Below are 18,511 nucleotides of genomic sequence, written 5' to 3' on the forward strand. Positions count from 1 at the left end.
AGTTGTTTCTATGAAAATTAAGTTGAATGCTTTGCAAAATTTAGCTAAAAGCAAACTGCTGAAAAAGAAAGAAAAAAAGAAGTCAGGCAGGAAGGAAAGAAGGAAGGGAAGCAGGGAGGGAGGAGGGGAAGAAAGGAAGGAGGGAAAAAAGGAGGAAGGAAGGGAGGGAAGTTACTGTTATTAGGCAATAGCAAACATGGGGGAAATCAATAAAGTCTAGAGCAGGAATTCTCAAGAATTTTGGTCCCTTTACACTCTTAAAAATAACTGAGGACCTCAAAGAGCTTCTGTTTATATGGCAAATATCAACTAATATTTACCATATTAGAAAGTCAAACTAAGAAATGTATAAACTTTTGAATTTATTTTTAAAATGACAATAATAAACCCATTACTTGTGAATATAAATAACATATTTTCATGACAAGTAAATATATTTTCCAAAATGAAAAGAAAAAAGAGTGGTGACATTATTTGACATTGTTATAAATCCCCAATGCCTGGCTTAATCAATGGCAGATGGATTCTCATATTGCTTCAGTTTTCAATCTACTGTGGTATCACATGTCATGTAGCCCCTGGAAAAGCCTGCCTTATACTCATGAGCAAATGAGAATGAGAGAGGGAATAATGCCTTAATATTATTATGAGTATAATTTTAGCTTCACAGACATCCATACAGGGTCTTGGAAATCTCTAGGAGCCCATGGACCGCACAGTGAGAACTGCTGGTGTAACAGGAGTTTGTGCTTAGACCACTTGCAATTGTCTTTAAGTTCTTGATTTACTTCAAAACAAAACAAACAAACAAAAAACCTATGCTTTAAATAGTTTTTAAAATGTTTAAGAAATGTATGTATTTTAAAAATAATTCTACTTCATTGATTTTACTCTTCCCCACTAGTTATTTCACTTTGGGTTGCAGTTACGTAAGCACTCATTATTTCACACTGGAGTCTGAAGCTATGTGGTTCCAGGGTTGGTTAATTCAGTGGCTAGAACACATCAGGGCTCTGGGTTGGCATCTCTGAGATGGTCTTGGTTTTCCCCCCATGTTTGCAAGATGGCGCAACAGCTCCAGGGAGCCAATGGCGGGGAGGTAGGGCTGAGGTAGTGACTTTTTTGCCTTAAACTTCTCTCTCCTTAGCAAGAGGAAACTCTTTTCCAAAAGCCCCTAACAGACTTCCCTTTAAGTCTCACTGGCAGAACTGGGTCACATGCTAACCCCAAAACTATTCACTGGTAAAGAATGGGATCGTCATAACTGGCTTAGAACAATCATAGTTATCTCAAACCTGGGCTTAGATCGATCCAATTCCATCCTCCCAGGTAGGAGAGTGAATGTTCACCTTCTCTGAACAAGTCTTTTCCACAAATCTGATCAAAATCATGGTGATTTTAGCTAAGACAAAGAAGGGAACTGCTGCATAGAACAACAGCGTCTGCCTAACCTGCTTTAAACCTACGCGTTCAATTAAGCAACCAACTACTGGCCTGAGCACATAGTTTAAGAAAGTATATCCATACCCAGTTATTAAAATCATTTTTAAAATCAGAATACAATATTGTATTTATAATGTAAAGCCAATTTTTATATGTACATATACTCATATGTATGTACATACATATACGTTTTTAGAAACTGGAAGGGAAGATCAAAAAATATAACTATTTTCTTTGGGTTTATGAGTTGGTTTTAATTTTCTGCCTTATAACTTTTTATATTTTCTGATTTTTCCAATGGAGCCATCACTTTAATGAACTGGAAAAAAATAAGCATTTTTAAATGATTTTGTGAAATAAAATAATATATTCACAGTTTTCATCAGTATAGCAGTTTTACACACATTATTTCATGTTCTCACCTATAAAATCAGGATATAAATAATACGTCATAAGAAAAATGTAATAATACATGTAAAATGCCAGTAATAGTTTCTGGTAAATAATGAGAGCTCATTAAATGCAGGATATTATTATTATTATTATTATTATTTCACATATACTCTATGACATAAGTAGGACAGAAATTACTATTTTAATTTTATAGCTTAGGCACTGGAGGCTAAGAGTGCAGCGACTTGCCCAAGATCACACCACTTGCCAAGATCAGGGTTTCTTTCAATTACACCATCACTTTTCATCATCCATGGTACAGATGATAGAAAATTCTATTCTTAACATCTAAGAACTTTTGTGATAGGATTTTTAAAAAACTTATCCTAGGCTTATTTTATGTTGTTGAGACATAATTCACATAACATTAACTTTACCCTTTTAAAGTGTACAATTCAGTGATTTTTAGTACATTGCCAAGGTTGTGAAGCCATCACCACTATCTAATTCCAGAATATTTTCATACCCCCCCAAAAAAAACCCAATATCCATTAGCAATCAATCTACACTCCCTTCACCCCCAAGTCCCTGGAAATCATTAATATCTTTTCTGTTTCTGTGGATTTGCCTATTCTGAACATTTCCTACAAACAGCAGCGTATAATATGTGATGTTCTGTGTCTGGCTTTTTAGCATAACGTTTCATTCATATTGTAGCATGGGCCAGTACTTCATTCCTTTTTATGGCTAAAAAGTATTCCATTGTATGGGTATACCATATTTTGTTTATCCATTCATCAGTTATATGCTACATTTCTGGACATAGCAATTTGACAGTTTAACTAATTAAAACAACTAGTAAATGAATCGGTAAAATTCAGTAAACCAGGAAAATGACTGAATAAAATGACCAGTAACCAAAAACAGAAATCAGTAAAATTCAGCTCATCTAGTCCATCCATGACTTTTTATTTGCGTCAGTCATGAAAACCCTAATTCCGTACTTTCCTGAAATAATAAAACATCATTAGACAGACCCCTTTAAAAATTAGAAATACATTTTTTTGACCTTTCTTTGAAATCATTTCTTGTTTTTTGTTTATTTAGTAGAAACCAATAACATTCCAATTCCTCCCAGGATCTTTTGTCCTTCAAACTATCTGCACGTCTTTTAGTACAAATTCCCTCAACTATAAACTACAAAATACATGCATCTCTGATACCCAAGTAAGGTGCCAATGAGAAGTCTAGTTTTCTCTTCCGTGGGGCTCTGGAACCTATGCTTGTTTTCTCCATAGATAGATATTTAAGTAGATGACCTCTGTGGCCCTATCGAGTCCCAGGAGTCTGTAAGTTTTTTGTGTGTGTAGCCACTGCCACCCCCACCACCATTACCCAATTCCATTCAAGTCATGGAATTTACATGGGACTAACCTTCCTGTGGCTCTGGTGGCAGAAGGAAATGGAACAAGGGGATAGCAACATCATTATATAACAACACCAGAGGTTCATAGCTCTCGACAGTTGACAAAGCAATTCTCCATACAATTTGTCATACAATTTCCCATGACAGCCCCTTAAGTAGGTCAGGCATTTTACTAAGGCAGAAGCTGAGGTTTGGGAATTGGTCCAAGTTAACATGGTCAGGCGATGAGCCCTGAGGCTCCTGTGTCCGAATCTGCGTTCACTGCACTGTCTCACTGAACCCCCCCACCTCCAATGTCACTGGGACTGTAAAGAATAAGCAGCTGAGGGCAAATATTGATGACTTACAGTGATCACAAGGCATGTTCACTGACATGCCTATGCCAAGTGGGAATAAAGAAAAGGGTGAAAACAGGAGCAAAAGGAAAATCAGAGGAACAACTGAAAAAATATCCGAGCGCATTCAATGCCAATACCCCTGCACTACATGAAGAACACTAAATACTACAAACTCCTCACTTACTGAAAGCTTCTGAGAAATGAGGGTTTCCAAACCATCTGTGGAGGCTCACTTAAACTTGGCACTACCCATCCAGTCCCACACCTTCCCACTGGAACATTGCTTGGTGATGTGATGGTCTTCACTCTGAGCTTCTACGAGGAGATGTTAAGTTGCTATTTGGCACGTGTAGGCAGGGAAGTCACACCACCACAAGTACGCCATACGCAGACTAAGCAAACTGCACTACTCAGCATTTTAACCCATTTTAATGCCCACCAGGGCCCCCAACATTTTTGCCAGACTTCAAGGCCTACGTTTTGCCCCCACTTTTACTAACATTATTCTTTCACATACATTGGTTATGTACCTGCCAGGTGATTTGCATATGTTTCATTATATCACACCTGTGAAGTAAGCATTATTATCCCCATTTTACAGAGGGGCAAACTGGGCTCAGAAACATGGATAACTTGTCCAAGCTATTTAGGGATAGAGCTGTCATTTAAACTCAGGTCCCTGCTGTTCCAAATCTATTTTCTTTCTACTAAAATGCAGTATCTCTATTCTAACTATTAAAATTTCAATTGAAATCTTGCCTGCAGGAGAAATATATAAAGCATTATGAAGAAGTTTTTATTAGTATAAATTTGTGAACCTTCAAATTTCTAAATATACTGATAATATACTTATTCAAAAGTCAATTAGTGAAATAATGAAACTGCTTTGATAAACACAGTTGCAACAGGCATTCTAGTTTCTGCCTCTTACTTCATTCTGTATTTTACTTAGATTGCATAGAATTAAGAATATCATGACTCAATAGATGCAAATGTCTTTTAATAGCGGTTTTACAGTCTTTTAATAGTGGCTTGTGATCTCAAGTCATACCTTGATTAAACAGATATGACAGAAAAAACTTTATTCTGTCTGCAAAAAAACTTGTTAACCTGGTTATACAAATTGATATGTTAATTTTCTCCAGTGTGTTGAAAATGGTCACATCACATTTTAGTGTGTATGTTGTGTTTATTACAATTTTAGTAATAGTTTAAAATGTATTTAATATTTTTAGAATGAATTCTCCCCAAATTGATTTATAAATTCAATACAATCCTAATTAAAATTCCAGTAGTCTTCTTTTAAGAAATTGACAAACAGAGTTAAAATTTGTATGGAAATGCAAAGGACCTAGACCAGCCAAAACAATTTTGAAAAAGTAATAAGGTAGGAGGATTCTAAGGTTGGCCTGACTCTAAGACCTATAAGAAAGCTACCATAATCAAAACAGTGTGGTATTGGAGTAAAGATAAAATTATAGATTAATGAAACAGAATAGAATCCAGAAATAGAACCAAACTTATACGGACAATTGATTTTGACAAAGATGCCAAGATAACTAAATGAGAAAATCAGCAAAATGGTGCTGGAACAACTGGATCCTGCAGAGGGAAAAACTTAACCTTTACCCTTACCTTACTACACATACAAAAATTAACTTAAAATAGATTACAAATTTAAACATAAACCTAACAGTATTGAATTTCTGGAAGAAAATATGGAAGCAAATGTTTGTGATATCCAGTTAGGAAAAGCACAAATCATAAAAGGAAATATTTATTAAATTGATTTTTTTTATTAAAAGTTTTTGCTCTTAAAAAAGTTAAAAAGAGAAAAAGGCATCATTTCACAATATCTATAAATTAAGTCCTTATGCTGTATACTTTACACAGTGCTGTATGTCAATTAAAGCTCAATAAAACTGGGGGGAAAATGAAAAAAGCCAGCAAAATACCATTATATATATATATATATATATATATTTGCAAAACATATATCTGACAAAAGGCTTGGATCCAGAATATACAAGGAATTCTTAAAAGTCAATCAATACAAAGGAAACCCAATAAAAATGGGTAAAAGATTTGAACAGCACTTTACAAAGGAAGGTATAAAATGTCAATGAGTACAGGAAAAGATAACATCACAAATTATGCAGAGAATGCCATTAAAACCACATGAGCTATTTACCACACACTGACAATAACAAGTACTGGTAAAGAGGTAGGGCAACCGGAACTCTCATACATTGCCTGTGTGAAAGTATAAAATGGTACAGTTTTATGTAAGGTTAAAACACATATATGCCGTGTGACCCAACAGTCTTACTACTAGATATTTACCCAAAGGAAATACACACATAGGTCCACACAAAAACTTGTACATGAATATTTATAGCAGCATTATTCATAAGAGTCGAAAACCGAAAACAGCCCAAGGGTCAGTTAGTGAATGGATAAACAAACTGTGGTATATCCATACCACGTGATAGTACTCAGCACTAAAAGAAACAAAATACTAATACAGTCAATAATATGGGTGAATCTCAAAAACATTATGCTAAGCAAAAAAGAAAAAAAGGTTACATACAAAGGACTAATGCTAGGATTCCATTTATATGAAATTCTAGAAAAGGCAAAACTACAGTAACAGAAAGTAAATCAGCGGCTGCCTTGGTGCCAGGAGTTGGCAGAATGGATTGACTGCAAAGGGCCACAAGGGAACTTCTTAGGGTGATGGAAATGTCCTATCGTGATGGTGGAAATGGTTATACAACTGTATACAATTACCAAAATTCATTAATCTGTACACTTAGAATTTTATCCTACATAAAGTATACCTCAACAAAACTGGGTAAAACAATTTTTTTTAATTACTAGGGTTCAGACTCCCTTAAAAAGGAAAAAAAAAAATGTCCTAGCATAAGAATAGAAAAAGGTTCCCTTCTACAAAATAATCCCAAGGAAACACACATAGAAGTTACACAAAATATGTAAAAGATTGACTTCTTCACATCATCTTTTTTTTTTTTTTGTCCCTCTAATCTCCATCTCAAGAAAAATTAGAAATCAATTACACCGTAAATACTTTTGGCTGACTTTAATATATGCAAAACTACTAGGTATTAAATAGGTTCCTGGAGGAAATCTTTGTTACAGGAGACTTTTCCATGGGACCATAGCCCATTAAGGCATTGAAAGACAAGTGAGAAACTTGTCTTTCAGGTTGTTTTGGTTTGTCAGTTTTGAGGGTTTGGGTTTTTTGTTTTTGGGGTTTTTGTTTTTGTTTTTGTTTTGTTTTGTTTTGTTTTTGTTTTTGTAGTTCTTAGCTATTTCATCATGCTCTCCTATTGCCACAAAGCATATTTATGATTCATCCGTCAACACTCAGTGTTAGATAATTAGCCATTAACATACTTCACCTGTACTGTGATGAAAATGATATCACAACTTGTAAAAGATCCCCCTGAAGATGAAACTGAAAAAAATTGTGGCCACATGTTGTTTCAAACCTGTATTCATTATACCTCCTGACTACATGTCATCCAAGAGAGGCCAAACAGATGTGTAAAAATAGCTATTTAACAGGGAGGAAAATACTGTAAAATTGTTTATGTCAGGACAGCAGGTTCTTATAGGCAAAGTAAATTACAAATAGATTTCTCAATTACTTTTTAAAGCCTGGTATTTGATTCTTATATAACAGTCAAAAATCAATTTTGCATGGAATTTATGTGAATGCCTCATTATTAATAAAACAGCGGTTGGTGGCTGCTACTTCCTCCCCACAAAAGCAGCACGCAGTGGGGAAGCATTCATGTGCCAGGCTATGCAATCCTTTATCTTTTTATCCTGGGCTTCAGCACCATATAAAAGAAAGGGAAGAAGAGATGAATTCCAGGCAAATTTTAGGCATAGGCTTCTGGCAGTACCTATTTCAAGGGGACGAGAGGGATAGGATACCCTGAGAGTCCTCAGTGGTGGGTATTGGAGCAGTCCTGACTCCCCCACCCCCTGATTATATTGTACCCCAAAGGACTTTTTTAAATAAACTTCTACTCAAACAAATAACTTCAGGTGTTGAAAAAGACATTGACCTCCATCTCTTGCTCTATTCCTAGTGTATTCCATCCCAGTACTAGAATCCATGTTGACCACATGAATTAATTTCAAGTGATTGACCAGTGGTGCTTTTTTCCAAATCATTTAATGACAAGTGCTAATTTTTAACAGAAAAGAACTTGTTTCTGACTCAAACATTCTAACAAGCATATTTATCACCAATTCACAAATAGGAAAATTGAATTCCATTAATGTCCACAGACCATAATTCTCTGCTCTCTATTTTGTACTTGATCCATCAAATCATGAATGATCCCTTTCCAAAAAAAAGTGTAGTGTAATGAGAAAACCAAGCATCTGTGGTTAGCTTCCCTTAACCAACTGGGTGACATTGAACAAGTTGTATCACTGCTTTAGGTCTTATCTCTTCCCCAGGAAAATGAGAGCATTTAAAAAAATTATCTGAGGTTTCCTCCAGATCATAAACAACTCTAAGACTCAGGGCAATGAGAAAAAACAAATTATTTCATTCCCATTACATGTGAAAAACAAAAAGAAAATTGTACGTTTGGCCACCAACATAGGGAAATGCTCATCTTCAGAAGTTAAACACAGACCTGCTACGCGTATTTCTTCTATTGAGTATACATTTCAAAGAGACCAACGAGAAAAAGGCAGTGAATCTCTCTGACTCTGGGTGTTTGTCCCAGATTTCTCCTTGATTTGAATCTCTGATCAATGTGTGATCACACCTGGCAATTGTGGGCAAGCTGCCCTTGCCCCTTTGCCCGCATGTCAGCAGCTAATTAGGAATGCAGCATTAACACAATCATTAAGCCAACCCAAAAAGCTGTGGTGGATCCAGCTTAAAAATTCTATTTGAGCAGGTGACCCCTTGCAGATATAGAATGCCAGAAGTTTACTTAAGAATAAAAAGTTCAAGGTAGAGAAGGTCATATTCCTCACTTTGTCTTTAAGGACTGGATTTGATATATTATTATGAAACAAAGTGGTTTAACTACAGGCATACCTCGGAGATGTTGCAGGTTCCATTCCAGACCACTGCAATAAAGCGAGTCACACAAATTTTTTTGTTTCCCCACGCATCACACTATACTGTAGCCTTAATTATGTAATAACATTATGTCTAAAAAATGCACATAACTTAATCTAAAAAGAGTCTATTTCCAATAAAAGAAAATAATAACCGTAATCTGAGCCTTCAGCGAGTCGCAATCTTGCTGAAGGAAGGGCTTACCTCAATGTTGGTGGCCGCTGACTGATCAAGGTGGAGGTTGCTGAAGACTGGGGTGGCTGTGCGATTCCTTAAAATAAGACAACAATTAAGTTAGTGGCATCCACTGACTCTTCCATTCATGAATGCTTTCTCTGTAGCATGCAATGCTATTTGATAGCATTTTACCCACAGAACACCTTCTAACCGTGTAGTTAATCCAACTGAAATCAGTAAAATCAATATTTGGGGGGAGGGGGAAGGGTCAAAAAGAAACATTTTTTTAAGATCAAACTGACATTTGGGATTTACAGTACAAGTGCTGCTTATAAACTGAAAGAGAAGCTTTTTCACTGTTGATTGTGACATGAATGGCCTCAATCCTTTACCCCTACTGTATCCATGCCCTTTGTCCTGTGGCTTTGCAGTTCCTTTCACTAAAGGGGCAGATAGATTTCCTCATACCTTGAATCTGGTCTTGGACACGTGACTTGCTTTGGCCAATAAAATGAGATGGAGCTGACAGGTGTGCCCATACTAGACCTCAAGAAGCCTTGCATGTTTCTGCTTGTCACTTCTTGCTCCTGCCATTGCCATGACAAGCACATGCCTGTGCTATCTGTAGGTCTCAGAAGGGTGAGAAACATGTGGAGCAAAGCCAAGTCACCCCAAACAAGTTCAAAGTAGATCAAGCAGCTCTCAGAAACAAGAGGGAGCCCAGCCGACATAAATTGAACCCTGCAGATGCAGGAGAAAAAAATGTCTTGCTGGTGCACGCCCATAAGATGTTGTGCTTGCTTGTTATGCCACAATTTCATGGCAACGGCTAACTATTACGTTGATCTTCCATAATATTAACTGATACTGAGGATGCTAAGATTGCTATACCTTCTCAAAATAGTTATGATTACCTGGTCTTTCCCTTAGTTTATGAACATGGATAATAGATTGATTCTGAATCATCATAATGTTATTCTTTTTGGTAAACAATCTTGTGTTCTCTGAGTATTTCAGGCAAGGAGTTCTCAAATTTTGATGTGCCCAAAACCACCTGGAGGGCTTCTTAAAACATAGATTGTTGGGCTCTGCCTCTGGAGTTTCTGATTCAGTCAGTCTGCGGTCAACCCCCCCAGGAGACTGTGCTTTTCTCACAAGTTCCTAGGTGGTGCTGATGCTGCTGGTTCTGGGACCACACGGTGAGATCCACTTCCTTAGGCCATCAAGGGTTAAGCACAAGGCTGCCATCTGTGTTTTTCCAAGGCACGTTTTCCATCACCTTCTCCCTCCAACCAATAAATGAATGGGGCCAGAGCCAAGATTCCATAGCTTTCCAGATGAGTTCCCTCTGGAAGAGGTGGTCTATGCAGCAAACAGGGTTCCCAAGCCACACAGCAGGGACTCAGCACACTCTCTGCCCCAAATTTACAGTTATTCCAGCGTTTTGGGAAGCTTCCTGGCTTGCGTCCAAGATGCACAGATTTGGGAGGATAAAAGAGAGTTCACACTTCTTCTCAGTGTCCACCTCAAAGCATTTGTCCTTAAATTCCTCATCTTAGAATTCTGGGGTTTTACGGTCAGGGAAAAGTCTTAACCTCATCTATTTAAATGTCTGCAATCAAATTTCTCTCTCAAATCTCGATGGCAGGTATTCTCATTTCTTCCCACTTGCTGTGTTTGCAGTGATCCCCCGCTGGGAAAACAGAACAGCTTTTGCTTATGGTGCAGTTCAACTCTGCCTGATTTCTTTTTTATAATGGTCTTAAGTTAAATTTGAACTCGGACACTTGCACATGGCTCCTTAGCATCATCAAGAGTTGGCAGGACTCTGGGTCCTCTGAGTGACATTTATTTGCAATGCTGCCTCAGAAAATTAAAACAAATTAAAAAACTGCCCCTTGAAACTCAACATTTTTAAAATGCAATAGGGAAATACTGAGCAATTATAAAGAACTGGCCAGCCTGTTTTACCTTTCACGTCCTTTTTCTTTTTTTTTCTTTTTTTTAAATAAAGCATGGTTTTCATCTGCTAACTGCTACATTATTCTAACTCGATGGCTGTGCTTTGAAGAAGGGTAGGGTTGCCCTTGAGGTGTGTGAACACTTGCCCAGGGGCCTGGGGAATGTCTGGCACTTTTCTGCTCATAGCCTGGAGTAATGGAAATATTTCCAATCTGTTTTATGGAAGTAGATTGACCCTATTTTGAAAATCTTTTTTACTTTGCACATAATTTTCATAAGAATCTTGATGTTCAATAATTCACAATCAACCACTATTTTGCCTATAATTAAAATCAAACTATCTGACATATTAAAACTAAAATGTTATTTTCATTGAATAGATTTATCAAGCATCTACTATGTGTAGGCACTGTGCCTGATGATAGACAAAGATGAAAATACGCTCTTTGCCTTCAAAGAGTCTATAATACTTTTGATGAAACCGAACCCCAAAATGAATAATTATTCCTTCCTTCATTCAACACATATGTATTGAGGGCCTGTTACATCTTAGGAGTAGTGTTGACTGTACAGTAGAACACATAATGATAATAAAGGTAGTTGTGATTCCTGCTCTAAGCTTACTGTTGTGAGGGAGTCAGACAGCTACCAAAAATGTGTGACAAATTTATGACTTGGGACAACCATGTGGCAAAAGCATGGGCCAGGAGATACTGTTTTAATCTGTGAAGGCAGAGAAAGCTTTTGGGAGAAGTAACACAACTTAAGTTGAGATCTGAAAGCGCAAAAGTAGATACTGAGAAAGGACGAGGGAAAAAGAAAAAGGAAGAGGAAATATCTGCAAAGGTTAGAGATAATTCATCACCTATAATGAACTAAAAAAAAATCAATATAATGAGAAAGCATAAAGGAGGTATTCATAAGACAACAGAGACACTCCATCTCAAAGTCGTGTTTACTAAGCACCTGCTCTGTGCCCAGCCCTGCTCTTCATGTTCAAGACCCATCAGTGAACAAAGTAGACAAAAAACTCTCCCCTCGAGGAGTTTATATTCTAGCAGGGAAGAAACAGACAATGAAAAAGAAATATAACAAGTAAATTTTATAGTACAGGAAAAATAAGTGCAATTGGAAAAAGAAAAATGGTCACACTAATATGAGAAACAGAGAATATGGGAATTCCCTAAGGACGAAAGAGGAAGGAGAAGAGGATAAGGATATCCGGGAAAGGTAAACCCAGCAGTGTCTGCGAACGATCCTTTTTCTCCTCTTGAGAGGGTATAGCTAGCTCAGTACTGCATGGGCCCAAATGGTAGCATCTGAGCAAGTGGGCTCTGAATATGGAGGGTAGAAGGAGTTAGCCTGGGAAGACATAAGGCCATATGTTTCATCCATTATATGTTATATCAACTCTCTTCAATCTTGACTTGATTTTCTTTTATGCTTGGCAATAGGTCTCCTAATTACCAGGGAGTCCTCTTTCTGTTAAGCCAGACTAGTATCCTAATGGTGTATGATTTACTACAATGTTATCACTGAGTTGTTTGCTGTTCTTTGTCTGATATAAAGACCTTTCGTTTCTTCTGTGTTCATTTTTGGTTTTATGACAAGCACTCATCAGACACTAACTATATTCTTACCTGACATATCCTGCAATTTCAGATCATTGCCACCAGGTGGACAAAAGTTTCTGGACTTACGAACAACAAATAAAACAAATAAGCATCTCAGCTTCCCTTGAGCATGAATAAATGGGAAATCTAGAGGGCGTCCTTTTCCCCTCCATTTTGATTTTTCCATAAACACTGAACTCTATTTAAAAAGCAGCTAAGCGAAGCATGAACCTTATGTGGATGCCTGGAGCAGTAGGTTTCTATTCCACCTACTCTTGGTTCTCCCCAAGATAGAAGCAGGATCAAAGGAGCAGCGTCTTTTTGTTTCACGTCTATATCTTCCCAGTGTATCCTTACAATGGTGCTTTAGACTCAGGGCAGCTCAACTGTCCTTTCAAAGCAGCTGTACATACTCTGCCAACCCTGCTTGTCCTGTGGGACTTAACCAAGGAATGGATACCTCGTGTCTTCTGGATCCTTTGCTCCTTAGCTATTCCCAGCTTCTCCATCTTTATCAGAAGGAGAAACATCCCATTATGCATCCAGATATTATGAAAACTCCTGATTGTATTTTTCCAAACAGCAATTTCCCTGCCTTCTGGCTTCTAATTTTGAATTTTTCTCTATTTGAGAAATGTTCCAGTTTCCCACTCCCCTTTCAGATCAATAGCTGGCCTCTACCGACAATCGATTCCTTCTTCAACGAGCTCTAAATCATAGTATCAGATAGAAACTGCTCTCTGTTCAAAGGTTTAGTGTTACAAAAATAGTCACAACAATAAAACATGTAACTTGCTTTTTATTTATGTAAGCAATTTGACGGATTTTTTTTTCTGTAGGGCAGTTCTCCTCAATTTTTAAATATCCCATACTTCTGTATGAAAACATGGAAACATATTTATACCAGTCTTGGGATTTCAGGTAATAAGGCTAATTTCTCCAAAAACAACAGACTCCCTTCCACCCACCTACTCCCAGACAAACTTCCGTAGTCTGAGTTTGAAACTAAAGACATATTGATTTCTGGAGAAGTGTAACCTTCTGTGTCTAAACCAGTAATTAGGACCGTGGTTATACAGAAAGTCTCAAATGCAAACGTGTTCTAGACATTCTGGATCCTTGCAACCTAAAATGTGGTCTTTGACCATTTGCGTTATCTATCATGTTTCCCCCAAAATAACACCTACCCCGAAAATAAGCCCCAGTTAAGATCGTCAGCCAGATGATGTATGCATTTAGTATGTTATGATGATGTTCCAGAAGAGGACGACATGACTGTATTTGAATAAATGTAGATTGTTGTACATGAAAAAATAAGACATCCCCTGAAAATACGCCTTAATGAGTCTGTTGGAGCGAAAATTAATGTAAGACCCGGTCTTATTTTCAGGGACACACTGTAGTTACCAGTAAGAAAATGCAGATTGCCCTGCAGACATACTGAATACGAATCTGCAGTTTAACAAGATCCCCAGGTGATTGATATGAACATTAAAGTTAGAGAAGAAATGTAAAGAAGATGAGGTTTGGGTTCCAGGGTGGTTCTTCCTAGGCAAAGAGTAGTATGAGAGAGAAAGGTGAAAAGGTTTGCACTTCTGGCTGCTATTTTCGACAACGTTTTTCTTCTTTCACACAGCTACGATTGCACTAAATTCACGCCCCCGACAACCACACGTGCAGATACCTGGAAGATGCTGCAGCCCTCTTGCAGCCGAAGCTTCCCCACTGCTTTGGCTACAGTACCGTCCACCACAAAGCTCATTTCTAAGCTCTACATGATCAATCCCCCTCTCTCTTTCTGAATCCCCCATGTCTCTAGTGTGGGGAATGCCTTGACATGGGATAAGGTGGAAAAGAAGAAAGGCTCGTACGTCTTTCTAACATCCCCCTTGACTCCAAAGAGTAGCGCTACCCAATAGAACTCTTGGTGACGACGGAAATGTTCGTATCTGCAATGCTCAGTCTCACTGCCACTAGCTACAGGTGACTCTTGGGCAATTGAAATGCAACTAGTGTGACTGAGAAACTGAATTTTTAAAAATTCACTAGCTATTTAAATTCAAATCTTAATTAAAAACGTTACATTTTAAAATTCATTTTCTCAGTCACAACACCCACATTTCCAGTGCTGAACAGCTGCATGTGGCCAGTGGCTCCATTATGGGACAGTGCGGGTCTAGATCATTCTCTCAGGGTTTCTTGGCTCCCTACCTTCTGATTACTGCTTGGATGGTCACTGCATCATCACTTAATGTCCAATCACAATAGCTCTAGCAACTATAAGTGTGTGCATGTGTGTGTAGCGGGCAGAAATCCTTAAATGACTGCTATTAATATAGTTACCATATATATTTCCTGCCCTGGTATAGGAGCCTCCTTAGAAATTAAAGGTCAAAAGGAGGGTTTTTGTTGTTGTTGTTTGTTTGTTTGTTTTTAATTATCACAAAGTGCTCTAAAATGCCCCAAGAAAATGACCACCTTGTAATAACCTCAGTATTGTTGTAAACTGATTAGAGAGCTTTCTTCTTTCAGAGACTCCAGAAGTACAGAAAGGAAATAGCATCGTCAGCAAGCTTTATCATCAAACATCTGAATGTGTTAGGAGAAGAAATCAAATATTCTGATTGGCTAATAAGAAGTCTGAGCAGGGACTAATGGACTATAATTCTCTGTTCAGAATTTATGAGGTTTCGTTGTCATTTAATTAACAATATAAATATTAAAAAAACATTTTATAATAAAATTTTATAATTGTAATAAGACACCCTAGCGTATGAATTATGGGGTACTAATTCCCACCCAGTTTTGTTGAAACTGGACATGAATGAATACATTAAAATGCATACTATGTCATATCTTAGCGCATAAGAAATAAAGTGGCAAAAGAGTGTTCCAAAATTTAAAATCCTATCCCCTTAGAAAATAAGCAAAGAAATTCAATGGAAATGTAATTTATTGAGTTTGAGTTTTATTCATTTTTCCACTGGTAATTACATTACCCACATAAAAGATGGTTATTGAAGAGGTTCAAAAAAATTAAACTTCTCTTTTTTTTTACTCTAGATTTGTAAGCTTTCACTCCTCTGCAGAGAGACCATGTTTTTTCCTCATAAATCACCTCATAATTCAAAAATGCAATAATAATAAAATACTAGCAGTGAGCAGAACACAAAGATCAGATTTTCTGAACAGCAGCCCTGAATCATATTCAGTATCATAATCACTTATTTACAATTAACTTTTATTATATCTACAATATACTCAGTATTGTGCAATGTGCTTTTCATATGTTACCTCAGTAAATATTTAAAATAACCCATGAGGTTATAATTTTCCCATTAACCCATTTTACAGGTGATAATTTTGAGGCTTAGAGGGGTGGAGAGAGTGGCCCCCAAAGCTAACAACTGGTAGAGACAGGATTCAAACCTAGGCAATCTAACCAAGATTTAGCTCTCTAAACACACCCTACCTGTAGAATGGCCAGTGAAATGGATCCCATTAACACACAGGAAGACTACAACAGGCAGGTAAGAACTAAACCTTCATCATCAGGGCTTGGGCAGCAGCTTGGTGAACTTAGAGTAACCAGGCAACTCTTGAGTCCAGCATGTCACCCAGGGCTAAGGAGAGGCTTAGGGTTAGGCTTAAGGGATAAGCAGGAGAGAGCCCTTAGGGGAACACACCCAAGGAGACCACAGATCAGAAAAGTGCTTCTGGAAACCCATTAAAATAAATATATATGGCAACAGGATTTCAGGACTGCAAGTGTCTAGATATCCAAAGGTTCTAGCTTGATTAAGGATCTGGTTACATTGGGGAACAGTCAGAGATTTGTTGGAGGGTACAGAACCTCCTGGGAAAAGATGCATGCTGACAGTGAACCATGCTAGTGCAAGCATAATGCTCTGTCTCAGACAGGAGAAGGGGGTGGTCACCTGAGTTATCAAGGATTCCAGCAGGAGCTCCAGGGCCAGGGCACGGGTATGTAGCAAGGGAACGGGTACATTGGAGAAGGCGGCAGCAGCTCTGCGAGCTCTCAGGGCTGACAGCTGCCCCTGCAGCACAGCTGTTGGGTTTGAGCACCATCAGCAAGCTCAGTCAGGAGGGAAACATGGTCTCCTCATGGCCAGGTTTGCAGAACATGCAAGACACGCCTTGGGAGTCTAAAAATTGAAGGGGAGCTGGGCAGAGAAGTACATTTTGTGACTCCCCTGGCAACCTGATTTTCCTCCCCAGGCTGATGACCCAGGAGGAGAAGCAGATAATGCCACCTATCAATGGTCTCAAGTTTGAGTGGGATGGTGACACCAGCCCAAAGATAGAATTAAATGAGGGCCCCAATGTCTGTCATTTGATGAAATCCAAATGTGAGCTGTGGGAGAAGGGAAGGGGGAGAACCCCACACAGAGTGCTTCTTAAGACCCAAATCCTCACCCAGTTACAATCATATGACTCTCTGTCAGCCACTCTGCTAGGGCTGCTCTCTACAGTAGCCGAACCCTGATTGTGGACCCTTCTTGATAAAACTCAAACCACTGCATTCTGACCCTACCACAACCCTGCCACTTGATTCAGAGTCTGTCTGAAGAAAACCTGAGCATTATGGGTCACTTAAACCTCCATTTGTGCCTGATTTTTTTGTTTTTGTTTTGTTATCTGCATGACCTATGTCTGAACATCCACCTAGGTATGAAATAATAAATTCCAAGTGAATGGACAGGGTCCTGGTAGAGAGTATTGTCTTCCACAGTGTTCCGTGCCATTGTATCCTTAATGAGGCAAATGCTAGTGTCCATAAAGACAAGCAAAGAAAGTTCCGACCCAAGTAAAAACCCTGCACAAAGTTTACGAGCATTCTAAAAATCAGCACAAATAAAGCCCCACGCCCAGTCTCTCTGTCATGTACCCAACTCTCCGTGTGCCACACCCTTTCTGCTATTACAATCCAATCTCATCTCATTCATGAGTGAACTGTCTGCAGATTATCTTTGTTCCCTGTAACCATAACCAAGGAAGACTAAGTTCTGTCATTAAAACTATGCTGGCTAGTACTTTATACTAACTGAGAAAACTGCATCAATGGCTAACTCTTTCCACTATAGTTTATAGCAATCCTGTTCTCCAGAAATGATTCCCGGGCTTCAGGAGGGAGAGAGTGGTAGGATTAGCTCAGGTTATTGAGTTGCTTAGAAAGGAAATCAGTAATCATCCGTCCCTACACATAGCGTGGGAAGTGTCATAAAACAGAGCCCCAGGTAGAACCTCAGATCTTCAGATATTCGGACTTTGTAAAGCAGAGCAACACATAAAGAAAATGTTGAAAACTAAATTGGAGATTCAGTAGTCCCCCTTATCCAAGGGGAATATGTTTGAAGATTCCCAGTGGATGTCTGAAATGGCGGATGGTACCAAACCCTATATATATACACTATGTTTTTTTCTGTACATACTTACCTATAGTAGAGTTGAAGTTATAAATTAGGCACAGTAAGAGATTATCAACAACAACTAATAACATAAAACAATTACAACAATGTACTGTAATAAAAGTGATGTGAATGTGGTCTGTCTCTCAGACTATCTTATTGTACTCACCCTTCTTGCGATGATGTGAGATGATAAAATGCTGAAGGGATGAGATGAAGTGTGGGAAATGACATAAGCACTGTGACATAGCGTTAGGCTACCAGAAGTGTCACTTGAACACAAACACTGTGATATCTCATAGTTGACATGATAACCAAGATGGCTGCTAAGTAACCAACAGGCGGGGAGTATATTCTGCATGGATATGTTCATGGAAGAATGATTCACGTCCAGGGCAGGACACAGCAGGTCGGGCAAGATTTAATGACGCTACTCAGAACGCACATACAATTTGAAATTTATGAATTGTTTACTTCTGGAATTTTCCAATTAATAATTTTGGACCATGGTTGACCATGGGTGAGAAACTGCAGATAAGGGGGGACTACTGTATTAAAGTAGTGAGCAGGTTTGGTGGGCCTTAAGAAAACCCAATATAGCTGGGTACCACTTT

General features: G+C 38.2%; 1 long non-coding RNA gene across 1 annotated transcript in view; it reads right to left on the minus strand.

Annotated features, from left to right (window-relative positions):
- LOC148754876 (uncharacterized) overlaps positions 1-18,511 on the minus strand; it is a 493,335-nt gene that overhangs the window by 244,516 nt on the left and 230,308 nt on the right. The window contains exon 4 of the long non-coding RNA XR_016019765.1: positions 8,921-8,987. This is a non-coding gene — a long non-coding RNA (uncharacterized LOC148754876). The remainder of the gene's footprint in view (positions 1-8,920; positions 8,988-18,511) is intronic.

Source organism: Rhinolophus sinicus, chromosome 17 (assembly GCF_057876585.1).
Source record: "Rhinolophus sinicus isolate RSI-liver-muscle chromosome 17, RSI-T2T, whole genome shotgun sequence".
Taxonomy (NCBI): Eukaryota; Metazoa; Chordata; class Mammalia; order Chiroptera; family Rhinolophidae; genus Rhinolophus; species Rhinolophus sinicus.